Source organism: Sus scrofa, chromosome 7 (genome assembly GCF_000003025.6).
Source record: "Sus scrofa isolate TJ Tabasco breed Duroc chromosome 7, Sscrofa11.1, whole genome shotgun sequence".
In the NCBI taxonomy this organism is placed as follows: domain Eukaryota; kingdom Metazoa; phylum Chordata; class Mammalia; order Artiodactyla; family Suidae; genus Sus; species Sus scrofa.
This window is the reverse complement of record NC_010449.5, coordinates 48,996,981-49,018,633: the sequence shown is the minus strand read 5'-3', so window position 1 is coordinate 49,018,633 and position 21,653 is coordinate 48,996,981. Positions and strand designations below refer to the sequence as shown.

At 37.6% G+C, this 21,653-nt stretch overlaps 1 protein-coding gene across 10 annotated transcripts in view; it reads right to left on the bottom strand.

Moving 5' to 3' along the window:
• ZFAND6 (zinc finger AN1-type containing 6) overlaps positions 1 to 21,653 on the bottom strand; it is a 67,310-nt gene that overhangs the window by 16,078 nt on the left and 29,579 nt on the right. For 4 of the 10 annotated variants that reach the window (XR_002345773.1, XM_013988996.2, XM_021098855.1 and 1 more), the window contains exons 2-3: positions 14,729 to 14,889; positions 8,059 to 8,180 (exon numbers count right to left, since the gene is read on the bottom strand). The exons of 4 other annotated variants lie outside the window; for them this stretch is intronic. The gene's annotated coding sequence lies outside the window, so the exon portion shown is untranslated. The remainder of the gene's footprint in view (positions 1 to 8,058; positions 8,181 to 14,728; positions 14,890 to 21,653) is intronic. 2 more of the 10 variants (XM_013988999.2, XM_005656259.3) reach the window with 2 other exon arrangements.

Sequence of the window (21,653 nt, the reverse complement as noted above, 5' to 3'; positions counted from 1 at the left end):
CAGACGCGGCTTGGATCCCTCGTTGCTGTGGGTCTGGCGTAGGCCGGTGGCTGCAGCTCCGATTTGACCCCTAGCCTGGGAACCTCCATATGCGCGGAGCGGCCCAAGAAATAGCAAAAAGACAATAAATAAATAAATAAAAAGCATTTAATGTAATATCAGTGCTGGTGAAGATGTGGAGAAATGGGCAGAACACTGGTGAAATAAGAAACTGGGTCAACTTTTTGGAAAGCTATGTGGCAATCTACCTTAAAAGCCTTATAAAAAGAGCCTTCTGCCCCTCTGACCCCATCATCATCTTCTTCAATAGAATAACGTGGGTATAATCAGAAATGTATGTGTGTGCGTGTATATACATATACATACACCATACACAAGGGATGTGTTCCACGGCACATTTATAATGCTGACAAACTTAATTTAAATGCCTAACATTAGGAGAATGGATTTTTTCCAAAAGTTTAGCACTCAATAAAAATATTTTATAATACTTTAAGAAGGAGGAAAATGCTGATAATGAATGAAAAAGCATAGTATGAAATATATATACAATTTGTTGTCAATGAGGACAAAAAGAGCATCAATTATCAATAAGGACAGAAAACATATCCGAGAATGGCAAAGCCAATTGATTTTACCTTCTCTGTACTTTTAAAATCTCTTAAATGATGATACTACTTACCTAATTGGGAACAAAATATTTATTTATTTTTAAAGTATTTAATATTTAAAAACTAACAGGCGGAGGTACTGTTTGCGAAGTACATAAGGCAATAATCAATTACAGCAGATGGAAGAACCCCATGCGCCATTTCTCCCATAAAGCAAGTACTTCTTTGGCATGAATAACATGACAGAAGGTAATAACAGGCTCTATCTTATTTTTTTTTTTAAAGCCTCCCAAATGAAATGAAGGTTACTCCAAAATAGATGTGTGTGTATTTACAGATGAGTCTAAGTACAAAGATCATAAAGGATAAGACTAACCAAAGAAGGATAATGTTTTGTCACTGAAGTTTCCTTGAATTGATAAACAATGAAGGAAGCATTCACTGTCTACCATTAATAGATTTTTTTCTTTCACCTAAATTACTTGAAAAGACTGCTGGGCACCCTCCCCAACAGTATTTCAATGCAAAGTGCCGAGCCAAGAGCAATAATGAATGCACTGGACTGGATTACAAAACAAAGCAGTAGGCTTAGCACTTGCCTTTAAAAAGAAATGCCCCATACTTTTAAAGTTCTGCCCTTTCCTGCAGTTCTGTAAATATATGTATCAAATAACTTTAAAAAAACATTAACAATGGTTGCATAGAAAAGCTAATGTCAAACTTTTGCTGATTTTAGGGGCCTATATTCAGGAGAGAGAGTTTGTTTGGTTTAGAATCAGGGTAACTGCTTAAAGTCATGTGTATAGCTAATAAGTGATGGAGCTGGGATTCAGTAGAGGTGGTCTAGCTCTCAAGTCCATGCTCTAAAATAGTGGTTCTGTAAGTGTGCTCCATGGACCCCCTGGAGAGGTCAAAACTGATTTCACACTAACGCTAACTAGTTAATTTGCCTTTCCACTGTGTCGACATGTGCATTAGTGGTGCAAAAGTAATTGTGGGTAAACAACTAGAGACTCAGCAAGGAGCCAAATAAGGACAGTGTCATCAAAGTAAACTAATAGTTGTATTCTTATTGCCACGCTGTTACAGTAAAATTATTACTAACTTTATTCAATCTTGACCCCGAACACAGGTTTTGATAATATTTTGTGTGATAAACTGGGAAGTACACATAAAGCATTTCTGCTGCATAGAGAAGTATAATGGCTGAAGAAAAAGCACTTGTATAATTATTTGAGTTACAAGCTAACCAAGTCACCTTTTTCACAGAGCAGATTTTTTTCTTTCTTTCCTTTTTTTTTGTCTTTTCTAGGGCTGCACCCACAGCATATGGAGGTTCCCAGGCCAGGGGTCTAATCGGAGCTGTAGACTCTCGCCTACGCCAGAGCCATAGCAACGGGTATCTGAGCCATGTCTGTGACCCACACCATAGCTCAGAGCAATGCTGGATCCTTAACCCACTGAGCGAGGCCAGGGACAGAACCTGAAACCTCATGGTTCCAAGTCAGAATCGTTAACCACTGAGCCATGACGGGAACTCTCATGTTTTTTATTTCAATGAACTGACAAAAACTCTGATTATTCAGACTTGAGTATACATATGGAAGATATTTTCTAAAAAATTAATAAGTGAGACTATCATTTAAGAAAAATGACTAATACTATTTACTGCCAACGACAATGTTCAAGTGAAAAAAACTTGACAAGTTATCTCCAATTTTTTTTTTTTTTCTTTTTAGGGCCACACCTGCGGCAACATGGAGTTTCCCAGACTAGGGGTCCAACTGGAGCCACAGCTGCCAGCCTAAGCCACAGCCACACACAGCAACTTGGAATCCGAGCCACGTCTGTGACCTACACCACAGCTCACAGCAACACGCCACAGCCACAGCCACTTAGGATCCAAGCCACATCTGCAACCTATATCACGACTCACAGCAACACCATATCCCTAACCCACTAAGGTCAGGAATTGAACCTGCAACCTTGTGGTTCCTAGTCGGATTTGTTTCTGCTGTGCTACAATGGGAATTCCCAAGTTTTTGCCAATTTTTAGAGTTTCTGATAAGATCAGTGGTGATACTAGGGACATGCAAGTAGGTTGGTAATACTATCAACATTTGGAAGATGTTCTATTATCAACATTTGGAAGACCTGCGTAAGTCAGTAAATCAATATTTTCCAAGTGACCAATGTAGGATGGTATAAAATTATTCATGTACAAAAGATTCATTCAAAATGAAAGGTAGACCAGTGAATTTTAAATAGAACAAAAAGGTTTTACATAGTGAGATTCTACACTGTAACTATCCTTTTAAGAAATTACGAATTGTCACATTTTGATGTAATGTCAAAGGAAAGCAACCTCTATTATAGGATAAGATTGTTAATATACTCCTTCCTTTCCAACTACATATCTGTATGATACCAGTTTGTATTTTTATCATTGTAACATACTGAATTCAGAGTTAACAATGAGAACTTGCTGTTTGCTATTAAGCCAGACCTTAAAGAGATCTATAAAAAATTAACCATGTCGGAGTTCCCGTCGTGGCGCAGTGGTTAACGAATCCGACTAGGAACCATGAGGTTGCAAGTTCGATCCCTGCCCTTGCTCAGTGGGTTAATGATCCGGCATTGCTGTGAGCTGTGGTGTGGGTCGCCGATGCGGCTCGGATCCTGCATTGCTGTGGCTCTGGCGTAGGCCAGTGGCTACAGCTCCGATTTGACCCCTAGCCTGGGAACCTCCATATGCCGTGGGAGTGGCCCAAGAAATAGCAAAAAAAAAAAAAAAAAAAAAAAAAATTAACCATGTCACTTTTCTCACTAAACTATTTGAGAGGGGAAAGAGAAGTGGTTATTTTTCATAAAATATTTTAGAATAAATTAATAAATATTTTGTAATTTTTCTCACTTTAATTCATAAATAGATAACTGTATATCTGTTGAAATAAAATTTTATGGAGGCAGGAAGCCAACTAGGGAAAAAAAGTCTCCTTGGGGGTTATGGGGCAGTGAAGAAAAAAAGATTGAGCAACACTGTTCTAAATCAACAACTATTCTATGCTGCCTATTAATGACATTAAAATGATATGTTTTAAAAATTAAAGAACCTTCCCCACTGGTACTGATCAATTTTTCAGGATATGCTCACAATTACAAGCATCCAGAAAAGATAAACACCTGATTTCCATAAAACCTCAAGTAAATAGTCATAGATTAAAAGTATAATATGACCACCAAGATCTCTATATCACAATCTCTGCTTTTGAATAGTAAGATTAAAATATAAGACATGTCTGCTGTATAGCACTGGGAACTATATCTAGCCACTTGTGATGGAACATGATGGGAGGAAAATGTGAGAAAAAGAATGTATGTATGTATGTGTGACTGGGTCACTTTTCTGTAAAGGAGAAAATTCACAGAACACTGTAAACCAACTATAATGGAAAAAATAAAAAATCATACACACACACACACACATATATATAAAACATGTAACATTAGCAATTTCCCCAAGCCAAACTGCCCTGCACAACAACAAATTAACAATGATTTTCATAGTTCAAAAGCTTTCTTGTAACAAACTATTATCCTGGCAGATAAAAAGCACAAAGGATTTCACAGGTTACTTAAAAAAAGAGAGGAAGGAAAAAAAAAAGAGAGAGAAAAGAAGGCATTCCTGCTATGGCACAATTGGGATAAGGTGTGGTCTTGGGAGCCCTGGGACCAGATTCAGTCCCCAGTCCAAAACAGTGGGTTAATTAAGGATCTGGTGTTGCAGTTTAGGTTGCAGTTACAGCTCAGATTTGATCCCTGGCTGGGGACCTCCGAATGCTGAGGGGCGGCCAAAAAAGAAAACAAAACATATCTTTCCACCAAGATTCAGTAGTGGCAAAGATGGGGTAGCTATGGAGAAACTGAAATTCTTCCTCCCCCTGCTACTGTACCTTTTTGGTATATAGACAAATTGAAGGCCCACCTCCCTGGCTTTCAGGAAGGAAAAGAGGAAAGAGGATGAGAAGGCAGAACAATTCCTTAATTGCTCTATGTATTAAGGGATTATAAAACTACAAATCCAAGGAGGTAAAGAATGAGATTACCATATATATATACACAGGAAAATGGATTAGCGTGGTATATTAAAAAAAAATTACAGAGAATTCAGAAAATATGATTTCTGGCTTTTAATAACATTTATAATCAAAACCAGAATTCACTGTCTTCTCTACCTCTCTTTGAATAGTACTGTTATTCAGAGCTTACTATGAGCCAAAAACTGTTTTTATTGCTTTATTTATATTATCTCATTTAATTTTCTCCTGACCCCTATGATGTTAGTACTACTGATAGCCCATTTTAAAATGAACTGGTATTCAGAGACCAAATAACCTGCTCAAGGTCACATAACTAGTAAGCAACTAGGTCAGTGTCTTTTTTTTTTTTTTTCATCTAAAAAAACAGAATGACTTCCAAAATCCATTCTGTCCCTTCCAAACCTGTAAGCTCATAAGCATTCATAAATTCTTATTCTTTTCATTTAAAGATAATTTAAAATTTCATCCATTTATTCAACTTTAAGATATTCTGGTTAATTATTAACTTAACCAAGTTCTTGAGAAAATCTGTTTTTCCTTTAATTCTTTTAACCTAAGAAGTTAATACAAAAAATTCAATATCAAATATTTTAAGACTGCAAAGAAAATTCATTACCAATTATTAAAATTCTGACAAAAGAACAATGGATGGATGTAACACAGACTCAATTATAACTGCAAACACATGTCTATGAAACGTATTTTTTTCTGCTTCATCCTCCAGCGTTAAGTCACCAAGTCTGATGATTTTCATTTTGAAGTACTCTTTTCTTTTGCATCTCAATTCTGATTCTCATCACTTCACATCTTGGTTATTTTAACCATTTTTTTCTTTCTGTTTTACTGCTTCTCCTCACAATCCACTTATTTAAAATCTCCTAAAACATAGTTCTCATCATATTACTTCTGTTTTAGTTACTCAATAATTGCCCCCCAAAAGATAATACACCTGGCATTCATGCTCTTCATAGTTTACCCCAACCAGCCCAATTTCCCCAGAAAGTATGCTGAATGAAAAGTGAATAGGCTTGGGAGTTCCCATCGTGGCTCAGTGGATAACGAATCCAACTAGGAACCATGAAGTTTCAGGTTTGATCTCTGGTCTTGCTCAGTGGGTTAAGGATCCAGCGCTGCCATGAGCTGTGGTGTAGGCTGTAGACACGGCTTGGATCCCATGTTGCTGTGGCTATGGTGTAGGCCAGAGGCTACAGCTCTGATTGGAACCTCCATAGGCGCAGGAGTGGCCCTAGAAAAGGCAAAAAGAAAAAAGAAAAAAAAAGAAAAGTGAATAGGCTTGGTATCAGATCCCAGCTTTGCTGATTCTATTACCTATAAGAGCTTGGACATGTTACTAAACTTCTCTAAGTCTGAATTCCTTAAGAGGGTGCTCATTTTTATCTAACTAAATGAAGTAATAAGACAATGTATACAGAAAGCACCTATAGTGCACATAGCAGAAACTCAGTTAACTGCCCTAACTCTGTTCTTCCTAAAGCAGAAAGTTCTCTGCTCCCATGTGTTTGAAACAAATCATGCTCATTGCTGGAAACAAGCTTCTAGCTCACACTGCTCCTTCCTTCATAAATGCTATTTGTATCTTCACTCTGCCTGTTAACAATTCTGTTTGGGTATCAGCTTAAATTCTACTTCTGGGTCCAGGGGTTCCCAGGTGGCCTAATGGTTAAGGATTTGGCTTTGTCACTGCCGTAGCTCAGGTTCAATCCCTGGCCTGGAAGTTTGGAATGCTGCGTGTGTGGCCCAAACAAGCAAACAAACTTCTGGGTCCATTTCTGTCTACCCTGATCCTCCTCTGCTTGTTATTCCTACAGAAGCTATCTGTAGCACCTTTTGGGGGCACTTAAGCTTACCATCACTCAAGTGCTTTTTAGGTATACAAATCACCTCTCAGTTGAAACTATTTCTTCTTCAAATCCCCTTTATGCCTAATATGAATACTACAAAATATTTTGTGGAATAAACACATTTCATTATTTTTAGAAGTATTCACGTCAGGCAAAAAAATGGGTATTTTCCATTGAAAAGGGGAGAAAACAGATTGGTAAAAAATGTTTCAACAACAGTATTTATAATCCATATACTGAAACTGTCGTTAAGCAAGAATGATCAGTAACCCAAGCCAGTTATAAAAGGCATATATAATTTTTGATTCCACTGCTCCTCTCCCCTTCACGAAATAAATAGGGAGGATATATAATTTACAAGGATGAGTTTATCTACAGAAGTTGTGAACTAACAAACAAGTTAAATCTGACCCACAGGCATGTTTTGTTAGCCAGCATGCATTAATTTTTAAAATTTGTTAATATTCAGAAATTGGGAAATGTCATATGAAAAAATCCCAGATTTCTAGCTTCTTTGGAAAAACAGCAAGACCCTACAACAGTGGGTTGATGTTCCCCAAAATAAAGCCCATCAGTTAGGACCCCTTTTAGAGCCTATACTCTTCAAGTTCATCTTTGTTTTCGGTTACCTGACTAATCTTATGAGCATCAGCGTTTTTAACTCTTAGGTTAATACCTACAGCCTTTTAAATTTGGAACCTTCACTACTATAAATTTCAGGAAAAGGAAAAAAATACACATAACAGACTGAGTTAAATAAGGCACATTAAACTTGGAACTAGTACCAAGCAGGCTCAAAGTGATAAGATTACTACTTATCCTCTGGCCCTTTTAATCATTGGAAAACCATTCAGAATTGGCTTATCCTCTTAGCAGTTGTATCAAATGGAGATCCCAGAAAAGAGCAAAGTAGAATTCATGCTCTATTCTACTACAGTTTTTGTTTCCTAATAATAATTGATCAAAAGAAGAATACTCACGGAGTTCCCGTCGTGGCTCAGTGGTTAACAAATCCGACTAGGAACCATGAGGTGGTGGGTTCGATCCCTGACCTCGCTCAGTGGGTTAAGGATCCGGCATTGCCGTGAGCTGTGGTGTAGGTTGCAGATGTGGCTCGGATCCCAAGTTGTTGTGGCTCTGGCACAGGCTGGCAGCTACAGCTCTGATTAGACCCCAAGCCTGGGAACCTCCAGATGCTGTGGGAACGGCCCTAGGAAAGGCAAAAAGACACACACACACACACACACACACAAAAGAATACTCTCCCTAAGTGTTTGAGATTAATATCTCCTGGTAGCACACAGTAATTTCCCATAGAGTTCTAAACACTTGGATCTATCAGCTATCATATGGGCAATATACACATGTTCTGGGAGTCAAGAACCTTGGCAGAGATCATAAAAAATCTAGGCGAGTTCATAAAGCAAATAGATAAGAAAGTATTGACTTGATATACAACAGTTGGGACAAACAAATGCTACTCACTCTGATAAAAGTATAGGGACTTTGGATTAGGGTTCCTACTGTACTAAGGATGCTTTGTAGTTCTCACTCTGTAACAGTCCTCAGTTCCCTATGTCAGGTTGTCTTTCCTGATGTTGCTTGGGCTGAAAGACAAAAAGGCGCGAGTCCAGCTAACATGAGGATAACATCTGTGGGAATAGTACATATTCCTTCCCAGCAAATAACTAATTCATCAACTTCAACACAGGAGGTTATATAAGGATAAGAGACCCCAAAGCTAACTGTAGTGTAGACAAATCTCACTTTCCCAATTACTGACATAAGGAAAGTTTTCATTGACTGGCATGACAAATCTCACAAAAAGAGGCCGCTACAATGCTTCCAGTTGAAGAAGACAGGTTTTACAAAAGCTCTGATTGGCATTCCCATCTTAGATGATTTAAATTTGTTGCAATCTACCCAACAATGTGTAAATCAGGGTTTGGCAAACTTTCCTGTAAATAACCAGACAGTAAATATTTTAGGCTTCATGGTCATACTGAAGTCTCTGTTACAACTACTCAATTCAGCTGCTATCATGAAAAAGCATCTATAGACAATACGTAAACAAATGAACATGGCTGTGTTCCAATAAAACTATACTTATGGCCACCAAAATGTGAATTTCATAGAATTTTCACATTACAAATGTTCCTCTGTTTTTTTTTCCCTAACAACTTAAAAATGCAAAAACTATTCTGAACTCATGGGCTGAACAAAAATAGATGACAAGCCGAGAAAGTCTGCCCGACCTCTGGATTAAATAAGTAAATGACTTCGAGGATAGGTGGATATAGGACTCAAGCATAGGTAATATTAACTGTGGGATTCTCTAATCTGAAGCAATGTAAATTTTAAGTATTATTTGCTCTTGGTAAGCCTCATCTCTTAAAGTATATATTCATCACCCCACAGGGGGAAAGACTACAAAAGGCAACGTTTCATCAAAATCTGTATCACCAGGTACACTTTACATGGAGAATTATAGCTATAATGTGAAAAATTACAGTAATGTTCTTGGTACAAGTTGTCCTCTATTTAGCACACTGTTTTCCATTCACCAAGGCTAAATAAAATTCACAATGTCTTAATTATAAAATCATTCAAACAGTTTCTCTGTGGTTAAGAGGATTTAAGGACCTGGCATCTGTCACTGTTGTGGCTCAGGTTCGATGCCCGGCCCAGGAACGTCCACCAAAGGCATTTAATAACTGAACCTGGAAGATACCTGTATTCCTGAAACTGGTAAGTTCTGTCCGCCTTGTATGTTTTCATTCCTTACTCTTCTAGGTAGCAGAGCCTCTCTTTTCTGTGGGAAGATCATTTCATTTGCTTTGGGTAGGCCTAACCCCTCCTTCTCAGGGCCAGACCTGCCTTAAGCCTGGCATGTGACTCCATCTGAGCTAATCATTCCTCCACGGATTTTACTGGTACTACCGGGAAAGAGGCTGACTTTACTAGAACTACACTGAAGACAATATAAACCTGGTGCTGCTGGTGGCCATCTCTGCCACAATGGAAAAAGAGTCCACATAACAATTTATTTAAAAAGGTAAGCAAAGCCAAAATGGGTAGGAAGGAGACAGCCAAGACAAAGAAAGGTTGAATTCCTGCACCCACTTTGCTGAGGACAGCTCCATCCCTTAGACTTCCAAGTTATGTAAACAAATTCTAGTTTTGCTTTAATTTGATTTGGGTTTCTGCTGCTTGCAATTCAAAATCCTTACAAATTTTATAGTAAAGCTGCTCTACTAAAACTTTGAAACCGACCAGAATAATCAATCAATGAATATCAAAATGATACTCCATTAATTCAATTGAGATGTACAATAGCAAAGAAATGTACAAAAGAAACAAACAACTCCCATTCTTTTCTTCTTTTTATCTTTTGTTTTGTTTTGTTTTTTTTTCCAGGGCTGCACCTGTGGCATATGGAGGTTCCCAGTCTAGGGCTCCAATCAGAGCTGCAGCTGCCAGTCTACACCAGAGCTACAGCAACAGGGGATCCGAGACGCATCTGTGACCTACACCACAGCTCATGGCAACACTGGATCCTTAACTAACTGAGCGAGGCCAGGGATCGAACCTGCAACCTCATGGTTCCTAGTCGGATTCGTTTCCACTGCACAATGGGAACCTCCTTTTCTTCTTTAAACATACAAAAGTATACAAAGTCCCAAATGTAAAGCTTAAATTTTCACAAGTTGAACACAACTGGGTAATTAGCACCACACCATCAGTATCCCCTAAAAGCTTCCTCATGCCCTTTTCCAAATATTATCTTTTCCCCAAGGATAATTACTATGCTAACTTCTAATGCCCCAGATTAGCTTTTCCTGTTTTTGAACTTTTAGTAAATGGAATTATACAGTGTATACACATTTTGTCTGGGTTCTCTCAAAACTGTTTTTAAGATTCAATCATGCTAATGTGACTAACTGTAGTCCATTTCTTCTCATTGCTATCTAGTAGAATACACTGTATGAATAAACCACTATCTATTCTAGTGATGATACGGATTTGGCAAGTTTCTTCCAGCTTGTGACTATTACAAATATTGCTGTTATGAACATCACTGTATGTCTTTTAACTACCATACATACGCATCTCTGCTCATTATACACCTAGGGTTATGTATGTTCGCCTTTAAGTAGATGCTACCAGCTTCCCAAAGTGGTTATACAAACTTACACTCTCCTGGCAACATTAGAGCCACTGGCTATGTATAAGCATTCTAGTTACCCCATCTTACCAGTACTTAGTACTGTCTGCTGTACTGGGCAAAATGATGGCCCCAAAGACATTTATGTCCTAATCCCTGCAACCTCTGAATATTACCATATGTGGCAAAAATGATTAAGTTAACGATCTTAAGGGGAGGAGCTTATCTTGGATTATTCAGATGGGCCTAGGATGCAAGAGGCAAAGAAGGTGATGTGAAAACAGAAGCAAAGGCTAGAGTAACCTGGCCATAAAGCAATCTGCCTAATTTAGGATACCAAACATAATACTTTTACAACTAAAAGCTATCAATTTTATGTTCTCAAATTGACCTAGGTTTCATATTGCACACCTTAAAGAATTAGACACATAGTTATTATCTACACAGGGCAACCCAACACACTTTTTTGGGAAATGGGGAACCCGCTCAAATTTTCCCATGGTTTCCATATTCATGGGCTTTCATTCACTTTTCTTCTCCAAAAGACTAACATAAAATAAGCTCCATGTATGCAAGATCCATGTGCATGACCCTTCTTTTTATTCCCTCCTCTTTGGCCTTAAACCTTATAATTCTACATGCAGACTTTGTGCTTCACCTCCCTGCCCCCAACTCCTTTAAGAAATCTTTTCTCCTAAGGCAACTCCAACTCAGTTTCCAATATTTGTAAAAGATTCTTTCTCCCTGACTTCCTCCATTGTGTATGGTCAATCTCTATATTTAAATCCCTCCTGTTTTTCTGAAACTTTGACACCACTTTTTGTTTTTTAAGACCACACCCACTGCATATGGAAGTTCCCAGGCTAGAGGTCAAATGAGAGCTACAGCTCCCGGCCTACACCACAGCCACAGCAATGTAGGATCCAGGCTTCATCTGCGACTTACACCACAGCTCAGAGGCAATACTAGATCCTTAACCCACTCAGCAAGGCCAAGAATCAAACCCGTATCCTCATGGATACCAATCGGGCTCATTACTGCTGAGCCACAACAACAACTTCTGACAACACTTTGTATATAAATAACTGGCTTTACTATTTAGTTTTATTTAATATTATTTATATAGTGCTTTATGTGCCAAGCGCTGTTCTAAGCAATTATAAATATCGACTCTTTTAATCCTTATAACAATCCTATGAAATAGGTATCATTACCACCTTTATTTCACAGATGAGGAAACTGAAGCATGGAGAGGTTAAAATAAATTGCTCAAAGTCACAGCTTAAGTGACGGAACCAAGAGTCAACCTAAGCAGCCTGGCTTGAGTCCATGCCCTAAACTGGTAGTTCCCAAAGCTTATCTACGGACCCCTTGGGGATCCCTGCAACCCTTTCAGAAGTCCAGAAGGTCAAAACTATTTTTAATAAAAACAAGAACTTGAGGAGTTCCGGTCATAGTACAGTGGGCTGAAAATTTGACTGCAGTGGCTTGGTTTGCTACGGAGGCACGGGCTTGATCCCCCGCCCAGTACAGTGGATTAAAAGGATCTGGTTTTGCCAGTTTCAGGCAGGTCTCAACCGCAGCTCAGATTCAATTCCACGTCTGGGAACTTCCACATGGCGTGGGTATGGACATAATATTAAAAACAAAACCAAAATAAACCCCATAAGAACTTATTTGCCTTTTCACGGTGTTGACTGACAGTGTAAAAGCAATGGAGGGTAAAACAAGCTAAGGCAGTAGCACCAAACTTTTACCAGCAGTCAACAGTCATTTGTGTTCTTACCACCCTCGCCCACCTCAAGCACCACTTTCACTTACCAATATTCTTGATGAAATAATAAATGTATTAATTTTATTAAATCTTGAAACTAACTAGAGTTCACTGCATTCTCCTTTGACCTCTTCTGGGATTCTGGCACCCTAGAGTAAAGTCTTCCTCATTCTAGTTTCCTACCCGCACACCCCAAACTAAAGTCTACACTTGGACAGAATCTGGGCACATAGCTCTTGGTCAGTTTCTCACATTAGAGAAAGGCCTACTAAGGAAATACACCAATTCAGAGTTATGAGAGCTATTTATAGTAATCAACATAAAATTTCAATATGAACTGAAATATGAACAATGAACAGATAATATGGATGTAAAGACTCAGCAATAGAGTGAAAAACTACATTAAATACACAAAACAATTATTTAGTTTTTTAGGGTATGTATCTCCAACACTGTTTATTATGAGTTGGTAATTTTTCTCTAAAGGGACTGATAGTAAATAACTTAGGCTTTGTGTGCTATATAGTCTATGGTAACTACTCCCACTTTGGTAGTAAGAAAGAAGCCACAACTGTTACGTAAAACTTTATTTACAAAAAGAGGTGGCCATTGGCCCTAGTTCACCAATTCCTTTTTTCCCTTTTTCTTTTTGTCTTTTTAGGGCCCCACCTGTGGCATATGGAGGTTCCCAGCCTAGGGGTTGAACTGGAGCTACTGGTTCAGGCCTACACTACAGCAATGCCAGATCCAAGACACATCTGTGACCTATGCCACAGCTCGCAGCAACACCAGATCTTTAACCCACTGAGCAAAGCCAGGGATCGAACCTGCATTCTCACAGATACTAGTCAGATTTGTTTCAGCTGAGCCACTAAGATGCAAGAAAAATACAGTTTCGGAACACATAGGGGTATAAAAAAAATAGATGCCCCAAATGAATGCTTACTTTACAATGTGATATGTTCATAGCCTCCTCATGGATACTAGTCAAGTTTGTTACTGCTGAGCCACGATGGGAACTCCCAACAGTGAGTTCTTACAGAACATAAAACCATGTTTCTACTCTTTGGTACACTCCCCAACACCTACCATATTTCTAAACACAACAGCAAGAATAATGATCAGTGTTGAAATTCAGACTCTTTTAGGCTTTAGTAGAATCATCCCCAACAGAGGAAATTCTCTTACAACAAAATCACTGATACCTAGACCTTCCTGAAAGACTTAACACCATCCATAACACTGCTAGTCTTTCAAAGGTGCTTCTAGATTAGAAAACATTCTACCAGCATCTAAATGTTAAAAAATGACTCACGTTAATCCACGAAGCAGACACTACTGACAGAACTCAAAACCTGCAACACTGCATAATTCACCCATCCATGCCTTTATTTTAAAAATAACATAGGAATTCCCGTCGTGGTGCAGTGGTTAACGAATCTGACTGGGAACCGTGAGGTTGCAGGTTCGATCCCTGGCCTTGCTCAGTGGGTTAAGGATTTGGCGTTGCCGTGAGCTATGGTGTAGGTTGCAGATGCGGCTCGGATCTGGCATTTCTATGACTGAGGTGTAGGCCGGCGGCTACAGCTCTGATTAGACCTCTAGCCTGGGAACCTCCATGTGCTGCGGGAAGCAACCCTAGAAAAGACAAAAAGACAAAAAAAATTTAAAAAAAAATATGTTATAATGACTTTAAAAATCACTTTTCCTAAAACCCACTTAGGGAATAAAAGTTCTTTTATCTTGACATATATGCTCTTTCTGATTAAACAGAACAATTAAAAAATTATTAATTATAATTTAAATTATTAAATTATTTCCAAGAGCAATTTTCTATATTCACATCTAACATCATATTCCCAAAATACTTTTTTATGATTGGTCAAAATACTACCCTTAAAAGGCTGAAATCAACTGCAAAATAAACAGCAACCTAAAGAACTACATATTCTTTTGCTTCACAATAATAGAATGATGATGAAAAAAGATGCACGGTCACTAATGATATTTAGTTATTAAGTTTTAGTCTCAGAAATACTTTATAAATAAAAATGTACCACCCACTCCACCCTGAAGTATCTTATCCACCGGAAAAAAAAACTAACCCTAAAAAATATCTCATGATGCTGACTTAAGTGCATCTTTAAACACTTTAGATTAAAATGTTTAAGTTATTATGCCTAATTACATAGGGTTACAGGCTTAAGTCTACTCACACAGTTGAGGGTGATGAGCAAACAGCTGTCCTGTATCTTGAGACAGACATTAGCTTCCTGCCTTCCCTATCCTCATAAGCAGCTACTTAAAGTTTGAGTTTTATGCAAGAAAACATTTTAAAGCCTTCAGTGTTTTACTGCAGCAGACTTCAGATTCATTCCTGTAACACATTTAACATGAAATAGAGTTGAGACAGTTAAAATTGATTATGTACATTTTAATTGTCTAAAATTTTAAGGAGTGCTTTTATAAAAAGGGCTGCTATGTAAAATTAAGAAAAACATTTCATTTGGCATCTGACACCAACGTATAATATAACACTATGTAACTTTAACATAAAGATTTTTCTTTATCAGACCACAGGCTAGGTAGGTAAGGAAGAGTAACTTCTTATCATTTGTACCCAAAGTAAGCAAAACTAGGTATTTTTCTATTTGTTTTTTTTAAAGCTTAGCTAATTTCCTTAGCACAAACAGCCACCAATTACAGAACAGTTTTTACAAAGAGACAGTCAATGGGGTGTCTTCAGTATCCCCAAAATATCCCTTGGGGCCTGTCTGATTCAGGAGAAAGAAATTCTTGGCCCTTTTGTGGCAGACAGAGAAGCTGTATTGCTGACATGTACAATGAAGGCTTGTAGCACATTTCCCCCCAGATTCAAATTTCTATAGTACCATTATTCCTGTATAAGTGTTATAGAAGGCTTGTCTGGAAAATAAAACTGCATTCAGTCAAAATACCTTGATAACTACTTTTCCCCTATATGTATATTATTAACCTTGATTTCCAAAGTAAGTTTTAGGAAAAGTTTTACGATTTCAGAGTAAATTTACTATTAATATTAACGATATGGGTTTTTTCTTTTTAATGATTTTTCTTTTTTTCCCAACAATATGGTTTAAAACATCATGAAAAATAGAATCCAAACACTCAAAATTCACTGGCTAATTTTTAAAGTATTATTTAATGCTGAAAAATTAATTGCATATTTGCTATGCTACAGAAGACTAAAGTTTTTAGAGTTTGTTCAAAATAACTCAAATGTTTCTTTTGTCTTTTTTTTTTTTTTTCCTAGGGCCACTTCCCACAGCATATGGAGGTTCTCAGGCTAGAGGTCTAATCGGAGCTGTAGCTGCCGGCCTACGCCAGAGCCACAGCAATGCAGGATCCGAGCCGCGTCTGCAACCTATACCACAGCTCACGGCAACGCCAGATCCTTAACCCACTGAGCAAGGCCAGGGATTGAACCTGCAACCTCATGGTTCCTAGTCGGATTCGTTAATCACTGCGCCACGACAGGAACTCCCAAAATAACTCAAATGTTTCTTTATAATCTTCTTACATTGTACATATAAATAATTTAAGAAATAATTCAAAACCTTATGAAAAGTTGTAACTTGATAGAGTAATTTTCATATTAAGTTAAAATATTTATTCAAGAGTCTAACTGTGCTTCAGTATTATTTATTAAAACTTTCTGCCTTTCACCGCAGGTTTAAATAAGCCTACAGTAAAATACAACAGCTTAAAAGTAAACTGCACCAATCTTAGGGCTGTAAAACAGAAGCATGCTTTCTATATAATAATAATAATAATTAACATTAATTGAGTGATTATGGGGAAAGAGACACATTCCTAGAATTTTACACACACGTTTAAACCTCTTTCCACCCTAAATGTAGGTGCAATTACTACCAACTCTTTTCAGATTATGGAATTGAAGTTTAGCAATATTAGGAACTAATAGAACTAATTAAGTGACAGAGATAGGACTTGAATCCAATTTGTCTCCAAAGCCTGGTGCTCTTAGGCATTAAACTAGATTACAAGCAACAGCAAGTCACTATACTAATCAAATCATTTTGAAATTATGGAATGGGTATCTGCATTTGGTACTTTATGTTAAGTATGATACTGATGAATAAGTGTTATCAGGAAACAAACAGGATGGTTATAAATTCAGGAAAGCTATTTCTCACAAGAAACAACTGTTGGAAAGACTGTTGGAAATGGGAGTATAGTAGCCAAAAGACAAAAGGAAATGCATTTTGAAAGGCTGTTAGAGAGGAGTAAAAAAGGACCAGGCTTATCTCATGTGACATAAAAGTAGAGAATATGAAAAAATGTGTCAAAGCCACAGAAGACAAATTCTAGTTCAAAACAAAATACTTACTAAAGCTAAGGAATTCAACAGCGGGAAGAGACTCCCTCCTATATTACTGAGTTTGTGCAATTAAATATTTGAACTTCAACCACCATACTGATAATGGATTCAGGCAAAATTACCAAAGAATGTTAAAAGTCTTTGTAAATGAAAGTTTGATGAGGAAGAGCATATAGTGAGTCTCAAAGTACCTCCCCATAAGTTACCTATTGGAGAAGGAAAAATAAAAACTTTTAAGGGGAAGAACCTGGAAATTACTAAATTAAAAGATCAAAACTGGTATCACTGACAAAGGGACAAATGGATCTGATGTGATACTCGGAGAAGCACACAGCACGAACGTAGCATTACTGCCAAAACCACTGCATTTCCTAAATTTAATCACAAGCACACATCAGACAAACCCAAATTGAGAGAGGTTCTCTAAGGTTAATAATAAGTGAATCTCACCAAGGGGAATTATTCGTATTATTAATACACCTTTCTATAAATTTGAAATTACTTCAAAATAAACCCTAAGAAAAATGAATATTTGGACATGATGTTCTAAGGATTCTGACCAAACACCTAACAAAAGCAAGCCAATCTTATTTCCTATCTTCCCTCAAACCCCAATAAAATAGCAATCTCAACTGATTTGCGATTATATATATATAATGAATTATAAGAAATAGTGCTTTCAGAGTTCCCTTCGTGGCTCAGTGGAAACGAATCTGACTAGTAAAGATGAGGATGCAGATTTGATCCCTGGCCTTGCTCAGTGGCTTAAGCATCCAGCATTGCTGTGAACTGTGGTGTAGGTCACAGATGTGGCTCGGATCCCAAGTTGCTGTGGCTGTGGTGTAGGCCTGCAGCTACAGCTCTGATTGGAGCCCTAGCCTGGGAACCTCCATATGCCACAGGTGCAGCCCTAAAAAGACAAAGAGAAGAAAAAAGAGAAAGAAATAGTGCTTTCACTTAAAACATCAGATCTGAGTGCTAACGAGTCAAATAAAATATCTGCCTCTTTCCAATCTTGTTATTCTCCTGCAGTTAGAGACAAACTTCTCCAATATGGTATGACTGTTCTTCAACTGGATATTCAGTAACAGGTGTATTCTTGCTAAAAACTTCAAATTAACTTAGTTTCCGGTTATGCCAGGTGGCAAAGCAGTACTAAAGCAAGAGCTAATGAGTGATCAATAATATAACAGGAAAACATTAAAACAAACATCCTACCCCAAGGAAAACTCTGTAATGCCAATAAGAAGTCAACAAAGGACACTGACTATAGTTCTCTCCTGAGTAGTTTTTTATATTTTAAAATAAATTTCTAAAAAATTATCCTCATTTAGATAGATATAAGCAGAAAAACAAACTTTCTTACCTTCCCTGTATATCCACCTTTTTTTTTCTTTTGGTCACAACCACAGCCATGTGGAAGCCCCAGGGGCCAAGAATCCAACTGCACCACAGCAGCAACCCAAGCTGCTGCAGTGACTTCAGAGCCCTAACCCGATGAGCCTCAAGAGAACTCCTATATCCACGTATATCATTTCAATAACTTGAAAATGACTTGATACCTTAAACAAGATCAACTTAGACTGCTTTTTAAAACAACACTTATCATTTTACAATAGCATAAAGCCTGAAATGGAGCTTGAACGTGTTTATCAACAATTTTTAAAGTTGTGTGTGTTCTAAGGGAGGGAAGCTTATAATTCTGAGAAGTTCTACTAAACATTAATTACAAGTCTTAGATTTTAAGGTACAACCGACATTTAGTAATTTATTGCATTTCAACAAAACACATCTCTCAAATAAAGGTAGCATCTTACTCCTTTCATCAAGAATTACTTCTGAATGTTTCCCAATTCTTCACAAAATTCAGAAAAAGCAGTTTCCCCACACTTCCTTGCTCCATCATGTTACAAAATAATTCATGTTCCTGAGGACTTTATCACATAAAAATTTTCTTAAAAGTCCTTTTCCTGAAAAGATTAGTAACTAGTATTTAAACATAAAACCTAAAGATTAAAAACTTGTAATAAATTGGTCAATTTGAGGCCATGTCTTCAGAGAACTAAAAGAATTTTAAAGTATTTTAAGAAAAATTATAATCTATTTAAAACATTTTTAGGGAGTTCCCATTGTGATGCAGCGGAAATGAATCCGACTAGTATCCATGAGGATGAGGGTTTGATCCCTGGCCTCGGTTAGTGTGTGGGGGATCCGGCATTGCCCTGAGCTGTGGTGTAGGTCGCAGATTCGGCTGGGATCCCGTGTTGCTTGCCTGTGGTGTAGGCTTACTACAAGGTTAAAATGTTCAAAGTAATAGCTATTTAAAGAGTAGCCTTTCATTTAATGTTTCTCAATTCTATTAGTATAATGGTTACATCTTTGGTTGCCAAGATAAAATACTCTAGGGGAAATACCCTCAATAAACCTATTCACTTATCACTGACTATATGCAGAATTGTGAGGAATATAAAAACGTAAGAAAACAAATCTGGTCTCAATGAGTTAGGTGAGGTCCTTTGCCTCGTAACTCTTACCATTAAAAGTCTGACTAAATAAAACTGTTACTACTACCTAATAAAAATGCTAATATTGAATTACTGATGTTTTAAATACATTGTTTTGTTCACTGAGAATATATAGTTGATTAGAAAAAAAAAGTTTCCAGAGTTCCCATTGTGGCTCAGTTGTTAACGAATCCAACTAGGAACCGTGAGGTTAAGGGTTCAATCCCTGGCCTTGCTCAGTGGGTTAAGGATCCCGAGTTAAGGATTCTGGCTGCGGTGTAAGCCGGCGGCTACAGCTCTGATTAGACCCCTAGCCTGAGAACTTCCTTATGCCGCGGGAGCAGCCCTAGAAAAGGCAAAAAGACAAAAAAAAAAAAAAAAAAAAAAGTTTCCAACAAATATTGAACCATTTTTTGTCTATAAATCCTCTTGCATTTATCCTAGTATGAAATAGTTACATTGCAGTTAAATACTATCTGTTGCAAGTGGGATAAAAATATATGGAGAAAATTAAAGATAAAAACACCACTACTTAGAAACAAAGTACATGTTAACACACAAGCCACTTTCTTGGACAAAGACCATATAATTCAGCCCATCACATCTTGATAATACTAAATTTTAGAGGCCATCTGTCTTGTTCACTACTATATTTCTAGTACCTGGCATACCTGTATAGAATAGGTGTTCTAGGCACTCAAATGTTTCTATAATGGATTAACACTTGACATATTTATCCACATCATAAAAACAAACCCTGAACCCCTACATATCAATTATAGGAAGTCCCCTCACCTATGTAAAAATCAAATTACCAGAGTCTTTTCCATTTTTAACTTTTAGGATCAATCTGGGAATGCTTTAACAGTGTAGAACATACTAATCCAGTTTAAATTAGCTCCTTTCCTTCTTCCAGGCCATTATAATAGTCAGAAGATTAATCTATGACAATCTAAAAATAATATGCCAGATGCTAAGTCTGTGTTTAAAACTCTCTAATTTTTTTTTGTGTGTGTGTATGTCTTTTTAGAGTTGCACCCTCCGGCATATGGAGGTTCCCAGGCTAGGGGTCAAATTGGAGCTGTAGCTGCAGGCCTTCATCACAGCCACAGCAACACCAGATCCTCACCACAGCTCACGGTAACTCCGGATCCTTAGCTCACTGAACAAGGCCAGGGATCGAACCCTCATCCTCATGGATACTAGTTGGGTTCGTTAACCACTCAGCCATGATGGGAACTTTTTAATTTGCACTATATTCTAATATTTCAATGTAAGCCATAGATCATTTAGGAAAAACATAAAAACTACATATAAGCACAATAAAGTAGTCTCTTTCACATCATTAAAACGGACTGCGTGTAAATTTTCATTACTTCTAGTACTAAAAACCCACCAGTAATTTAATTTTCAAGTCTCCCTTAATCAAGGAAAAAAGCAGGATATTAGCTTTAAAACTACTTAAGAGGGAGTTCCCTTCATGGCTCAGCAGAAATCAATCTGACTAGTATTCATGAGGATGCGGGTTGGATTCCTAGCCTTGCTCAGTGGGTTAAGGATCTGGCATTGTTGTAAGCTGTGGTACAGGTTGCAGACACGGCTCAGATCTGGTATGGCTGTGGCGTAGGCCAGCAGCTGTAGCTCAGATTTGACGCCTAGCCTGGGTACTTCCATATGCCTCGGATGCAGCCCTCAAAAGCAAAAAAACAAAAACAAAAACAAAACTACTTAAGAGTCAACACTGCATTGATCTTGTCTCAACTTGTATAGAGATCATCTCAATAATTTTAAGTTATACCTGATTTATAATTGTTTGGCAGGCCTAATTCATTCCTTCCGAGATCAGGCTTTTCTGTTCCTATGTGTAGTTATGAAACAGAATAAATTATTAGGCAACAAACTCTTTGAAGCCATTTAGCATTCAGCTGAAAATTGTTTCTACTTCATCAACAATGAGCCCTATAATAAATAGCTCCTGATTTACTGGTCTTTAATCTGCTGGATGGAGTCCAAAGCTCCAATACTGGCCTCAATATATTGCCAGGAAGTTCAAGTCCTAATGACCTGGTTTTAAGTCATATAAAACCAAAGATCAAGGAGAGTATGATTTAAAATTTCAAGAGATAAGTAAGTTTAAAAAGTCTTCAGTTTGGGGAGCTCCCGTTGTGGGCTCAGTGGGTTTAGAACCTGACGTTGTCTCTGTGAGGTTTCAGGTTTGATCCCTGGACTCCCTCAGTGGCTTAAGGATCAGATATT